Below are 7528 nucleotides of genomic sequence, written 5' to 3' on the forward strand. Positions count from 1 at the left end.
AGCTGTGGCCGGGGGGCGGCCCGGCAGCCTCCCCTGCCCGCGGGGGCCGCCCTTTCCCCGGGAGGAGCGGGCAGCGGCCGGCACCCGCGGCGCGGCGTTGGGGCTGCGGCGCCGATGGCGGTCGGTCGTCGCACGCAGCTGAGGTGGGGGGCGCCGCACGGGGGGACTGGGCCCGGGGAAGGGAAGGGAAGGGGAGGGTAAAGGGAAGGGAAGCGAAGCCCCCCCGCTGTCCTTGGTGTTACTGCGGCGTCGGGAGCGGGGTGGCTCCGGGCTTGGGGCGAGGCGAGGTCGCGGGCGGGCGGGAGCTGCAGTGGGGGCGGCCGGGGCCCGGGCCCGCCCGGCTGCCTCACACGCGGCTCCCTCACACCCGGCTCCCTACCCGCGGCCCGCGTCACTCCACGCCCGCTTTTCCGCCGGGAAAACACCTTATGTGCTTAAATATAAAAAACTAAAACCTTTTGCGAGGGCTGAGTGGGAGCAGCCTGCTGCGGCCTCGCCGCTGGGCTGCGCGGGCTGTGTCGGGGGCAGCCCCGGGGCACGGACCTTGGGACGGGACAAGCCCGCGGGCCGTACGGGATGGGTTGCCGGCGGAGGCTTGCGGAGCAGCCATGGAGCCCTGGGGAAGGTGAGGTCTCGGGGCAGCTGCTTTACAGGCGTTTCCTTATGGAACATTTTCCTGCTAGAGGCTGTGGTTCCCTTTGGAAAGCTGTTGCTTCCAAGTGGCTGTCGATAGATGCAGCCTTCTCTGCAGTAGCGTAGAAGTACAGCAAAAGAGGTTGTAAGGGTCAAATCACAGTTTGTACCGTGTCCCAGACAGTTGTTTTTTTCCCAGGAAAGCTTACTCTACCTACTGCAGGCTTTTGGCAGCTGGGGAGGTTTGGGGAAGCAGAACGTTTACTGATGAAGCTCACTGTAGTGGCAACCTGTAGCTGCGGAGGACAAAGGTTTGCGATCCAATTCTTGTTCTCTCATCTCCTGCTGAGCTGGGAGCTATTAAAGTAAGCTTCTGTATTTATATTACATGCCTGGTGTGAGTGCACACACCCCAAGGAAATTAAGACTTCAGAAAGCCATTCTTCATGATGGATGTCCACAGTTTATGTGTATGTTTTCATAGAAAAGGGTCCAAATTGCTTCTCACTTGTTTTACTAAAAACTACTAAAAAAAAAAATTTACTAAGAAGCATAGATGGAGTGTGAGGAGTTAAGAGTAGTATTTGGAGAGGAGAATCAGGCCTGTCCTGTGAAGTGCCCAGTTGTGCTGGTGTTCTGAAATAGTAAAATTAAGGGTTGTCTTGATATTAAGTCTATGGAAATGCGTGTGTATTCGGCTACCCTGAGAGACGCTAGTTGCCTGGATACCTTGGATCCTGCTGAGAAGGGTGTTTCTGAAATGGAGGATGGCTGCGAAGTGGCCAGCGTAAACGGTCACAAACACTGCACGCCAGCCCCATCCATGTGAACCACGGCAGGGGAGACAAAGCCAAACCTGAGCATCTATTTCATCGAGTTAGCTAATTGCCATCACTGTAACGTGCTGTGACAGCCCTCCCACAATCTGAAGACACGATTTAAACCTTCTTGACAATTACTGTGACACATAACAATAATCTGAGAGATGTACTGTGACTGCAGTCGATTCCTCAGGACAGACAGGACTTTTAAATTACTTGTTTTTCCCTAGTATCTGTGAATCTTGCAGGTTTTCTGTAGTGTGGGGTCTGCTGGGGGCCTTTTTGAGTGTGGGTTTGGGGGCACACTGTGTTTATTTTTACCTGTTCTTTTAACAAGTTGTACATAAGATTCTTTTAACTTAAAAGAACATTGAAAAAATATTTCTCATTTTGCTTCTTCTGTTCCTGAATAAAGTACTGAACATAAATTAGTTTTAACTTTTTCATGGTTAGGTCATTAAAAAGGTACCAAAATCGGCATGTTCCTTTGTTTTCCAATGAGTTTTAGATTAAAATCATAATAAATTAAGGCCTGATACCAGAAATATTTAAGAGCACAAGGAACTTAATATGCAAGAGCATTCATAAGCTTTAATAATGTGCTACTTACATTAGTAGACTTACAAGTATTATCTAGAAGACCTGATTTTATGCATTCAAATTATATTTACTTTAAAAAAATTCCTTGAAAAATTCACTACTGCTACAACTTTTAGTTCAATCCATTATTTTCATCTTGTGTCTTGTTTACCAATTAGCAATTAGTTAGCTGCAGGTCTGTGGAGGTTGTTCTCAGTACCTTAATGTTCAGAAATTGTTCCTGCTGTACCATCTTTTTTTCCTGGGAGTCAGGACATCAGGACATTTGAGCTCTTCTTCCAAACTGTACTGACTTGGGATTTGATCTTACTAAATTCTTGTACATTATGAATTCTTATTGTATAAGGTATGGAAAATCATACTTAACTGCTTTGCAGAGGCTTCTTAGCAGGGCAGACAAAAATGGATTCAGTGAAACACAAGTGAAACAAAAACAACCCTGAAATGCAGATTAATGCTATTCCTAGTATGCACGCTATCGTTTTGTGTTTGGTGTTTTTTTCCCCCAATTCAAGTTCAGTTATAAGGTGAAATTGTACATGAGAAAAGAACAGGAGTGGCTTCCTACTGCCGTTTAAGTTGTAAGTCTAGTGTTGCTGATTTTAGTGGGAGCTAGAGTATGCTCTTCTGTCCCAGAGTGCTTCCATGGGTACACATGAACTGTTGAATGAAAGGTAGGTTACCCTACCCAGAGCTGCTGGCCACCACGGCCAGGCTAGCTGGTGCCTCAGCCTGAGCCAGTTTGATTAGACTGTCTCAGTTATCTTCTGCATACATGGCACACTGCAGGAGGCATATCCTGCAGAGCACGCACTGCAGGACAGTCAGATTGCCCCAATTCCACTCATGTCCATACGCCTGCTGGCTGGCTGTACATCTGCAGAGGTAATCTGTACTTCAGTGACGTATGTGCTGACTGAATCTCACCCTTTCTGAGCAAAAATAGATGCTTTATAAAGCAAGAGGCACCACGAGGCTGCCAAAAAGCATATTTGTACATATTCAGAGTAAATTGTCTAAACTGGGCTTGTTACATGGTACCCTTTGTACAGCTCCATCCAGGATGGCACACCAAGTCAGACCAGTGATGAACAGCTCTGCTATTTGTAAACATGACACATGCATTCAGTGATATAGACCAGAAGGAAATACTATTCATTGTGCAATCTTCATGCAGCATAATCACTGTGACCGCAGCAACATGATGACTTGTTTAATTTACAGTAAGGCTGACGTGCTTGCCTCATTTTGTTGTGGTCCAATAATGTTTTGTAAGTCATGTGAGCCCTAGGAGAACCAGTGATTTTTTTAAAATCCAAGTGTGTCAAATGCATAATTCTGAATGTAACATTGAGCTGTTTTACACTAACTTGAGCTCTCTTCTTGAGCAAATAGAGAAGCAAGTCTCACTTTCAGTCAGTGCAGAATCCATTTAGCATAATCCCCTTGCTGAGGACTTCCACTTAAAGTACTTTCTGAGGAAGAGGCCCGAAGCCTTATCAAGGATAACAATAACCTGGAACAGCTTGGCCTGGAAATGTCTAACCCCCCCATCTTTTTGTCAGCTACTTCTTGCTCTACAGAGTGAAACCATCGGTTCATCTTGCACTGATGGAATAGCCATGAACTGGTTATGACTATGGCCCTTTGCCTGCAAACCACGTTTAACTAAGAGAACAAAGTCCCATGAACTGTCCTGAACAAGGAGATTTAATGCCACTCTACAGGCATGAAGTTCCTTAGCATCCACAGGTGTGAAGCGTCCAATGACCTGCTCCTATCCCGCCGTTCAACCAATATGGTTGGAATGTCTCTATCAGCCCATAATTTTTTCTGCATTGAAAGAAGCACAGAGGAAGTAAACAGTCCGAGTCCTGTAGGTGTCTTAAGTTGTTTAACCTGCAAACTGGCACATCTCCAGTATCTGATGATTGTTGTTAATAAGTTGCAGGGTGTTCACCTTCTATTCATTTTTTCATCCTTCCTGTATTACACAAGAGGTTAACAAGTTACTACACCCAGTCCAAGGCACTCTGAGGAGCTGGGTTCCGCATGACAGTATCTCCGGGAAGGAGAGGACAGGTTTATGTGACAAAGAAAGAAAAGTCAGGTCAGTGAGCCTAAGAGCCTGAAAATTTCTCGGGTACCTAACTAGAGCCTGGCAGGCCTGAATAAACTGAGACTTTCCAGGATACCTAATGGGCCACAGACTTCAGGACTTGCTGTATTTTTTCGGAACTCATTAGAACTAGTGAGATATATACAGTAAAATCAAACCATTTTAAGTAATATGCATTAAGAAATGAAGAGGGCAATAAGAACTGAGATAGCTAGTTGATTTTTATGAGATACGGGTATTTTCTTGGTGCAGAACTTCTGTACACAAGGTGTGATCTTTGTAAACAGAATGATCTGAAGTTTTCCAAGCTATAAACCAGACTGTGCCATCACAGCTGTGACTTAATTATTAAAACCTACACCTTTGAACTGTAAGCAGCTTTCCATTCTCACTACGAAGAATTATGGTGGGTGATTTCAAGAATACAGGAGCCTGTGACACACTATTATTATCTCCTTATCACAGTGATTTTCTGTATGTGCCATCTTTAATTGTTCAACTTCATAAGGCATCCCAATTCAGAGCACATATTTTGCTATTAATGTGCAAAACAATTTAAGATACATGTATGGGAAGCAGAGCCTTTTGTCTTGAGGTAAGCAGTCTGCAAGAGTAAAGCAGACGTACAAAGCAAGGGGAATTAGGTGATTCTTACCTCCTGTCACATGTCACACACATATAGCCTTTCCCACTCCTTACACTGTCTTAACAGCAAACTGGGTTTTGGGAACGCACCTACACAACCAAGCCAATATTATTTTTTTGATATTGTGGCAAATTGTAACCTCCATGCCCATGACTAGCTATCAACATATACGGGGGGGGGGCAAACTTCAAGGAAAACGTGCACTACCCTCATCTGTGTATGACAGTTCTGGTCATATTTTATCTCATTTTATAATTCTATAGAGCAGGAGCTACGTCTTATGGGATGCTGAGCAGAGGACCCTGAACATGTATGGGCTCTTTGGCTGCAGTTATCATACCAGTACTGAGTGTTTCTGTGTGTGCCAGTGCAGGCTGAGTAAGCACAACAGTTCAGCCAGAATAAGACATCTCTTTTTCCCTTTCAGAGAGGCAAAAGAGGGATGCAGCTCTCAGCAGCTGTCTTTTTCACCACTCTGGAACTTTGATGGCTTTAGTATGTTAACATCTCCCACTTTCCCTACTTTTTGAGTGGATTGGCTGCCATTCACAGAGACCAATTACCATTTCAAAAGCAACTTTTTGGCACCAGAACTGTTTGTACAGAAAACAGATTAAAGCTAAAATCCAGCTACCACTTTAATTTCAAAACCCAGTAGGACTCTAGACATGTGTTTTACTTGCTTGTCACTGCTATAATAAAAAATATGGGGTATTCATCTGGAACATCCATGTTTATTTTAACATAGATTCATCATATAAATCAACAGGTTTTAAGCTAACAGTAAATGTCTCATAAAATATATTGTATTGCTTTCAGAACCCAGGCTGTCTTCTTTCAAGAAATACAATGAGTCCACATAAAAATAAATGCCAAGGTTTCAATTATAGATTTCTGCAATATTACTTTCTGATGCGGAAGGCTATGCCCCTGTATCATAAACTGATATATAGTTAGTATGTGATACATAATCACATACTAAGTGATATTTACCTATGAAGCATTTATGTGTAAAAATAATTTTGAACAGAACTGTACAAGCAATTAAAGTGTCTGTTGAGAACATACCTTCTGTAAAAGCTGTTCAGACCTTAATCCATTGCCATTGACTGTTCAGTAAACACATTCTACACAGCGCTGTTGAGCTTTTTACAAATAGAACAGATAAGAGTGCAGCCAAATAATTCCTGATCTGACTGAAAAGAATAATAATCAACAGAAATTAATATACCTATGGTAAGTGCACTGGCTGATGTGCCCTTTAAGATAGATACTTGCTTTAATGGAAAGAGGAGTGTACTCAGATCAACTCCTCAACTCCCCCCCCACCCCCCGACCAAGTTTTAACACTTGAGTATTAATTTTTTAATAATCATGAGGTTAGAACCTAGGATTTTCTGGTAACTAGATAGTACAACCATTATACTAAAGGATTTAATACACATTGGAAACTTTTACAATTCACTGGGATACATATTTACTGTATAAAAGGTAAGAAAAATAACCTTACGTGTAAAAATAGTCTACGTACAAAACTACAATTTTACTGGCAAACATGGGAAATAATTATTTATGAATCACTGTCCACAAGTTTTGCAGCGTTTTGATTACCATAAACCTCATTAAATAAGGAAACACAGGCAAGTATCTGTGAAGTGACTTGCCTGAAGTCACAGTAAGTGGCTGAAGTAAGAACACAGTCCTGGCTTTCCACTCCCTGTGTCCCAATCACCAATTCGACATGAGTTTAGGCTCCATGCCACAGATCTTCGGTGGGTATAAGCTATAGAAACAGACTGTTTCTATAATATCTATGATTATATCAGAACTACAGCACTATTTGAAAAGTTATATTGATAGTGAATAACTGGCAGAGATAAACTGATATATAGTTAGTATGTGATATATAATCATATACTAAGTGGTATTTACCTATGAAGCATTAATGTGTAAAAATAATTTTGAACAGAACTGTACAAGCAGTTAAAGTATCTGTTGAGAACATACCTTCTGTAAAAGTTGTAAGTTCAGACCTTAATCCATTGCCATTGACTGTTCATATAGCTTTTATCAGTTCACATTTCTAACGCAAGGATTTATTTGTAACAAAACGGAAAATTTCTGAATATTCTGTAAATTAAAATTCTGGGTTACAGGAACAACCTACCATTAGTAATCCTTTGTGCATCTCTAAGTTCAATTAAATCACACTGCAGCAAAACATTTCAAGTGCACAAATTCTGACAGCAACTTCTGCAAGAGATTTTATTCTGAAATAAACAAAACCATCACTACTTGAAAAATCAATCTCAGTGGAAACCTACAGCAAAAAAAACCTGACAGCTAATTTCCAGAAGTGAGGGAAAATTAAAACTGGTAAAATTATTTGTCTGCTTTCATTCCTAAGGGAAGACAGCGTCTAAGGAACACATCTGGTTTCACTGACTGGATGAAGCAAGCAGCACAGACTTAGTGGACAGAGAACCTCATGCTGTTGAGTTTTAATGTTTTGCTACAGATTCAGCGTAGCAAAGTATGTCTAGAAATGTAGCAATCTCACATGGAAAGAAAAAAAAATAAATTACAAGCTGCAGCATCCATTCAGGTCTCAGTTCATGTTCCTACATGTAGATTCAATTTTTAGGTAATACAAGTCCTGAAACTTACCTGCAGTGAAACCCATCACAACTGTCTGGATTGCTGCCTCCT

The sequence above is a fragment of the Falco biarmicus genome, chromosome 13 (assembly GCF_023638135.1).
Source record: "Falco biarmicus isolate bFalBia1 chromosome 13, bFalBia1.pri, whole genome shotgun sequence".
Classification (NCBI taxonomy): Eukaryota; Metazoa; Chordata; class Aves; order Falconiformes; family Falconidae; genus Falco; species Falco biarmicus.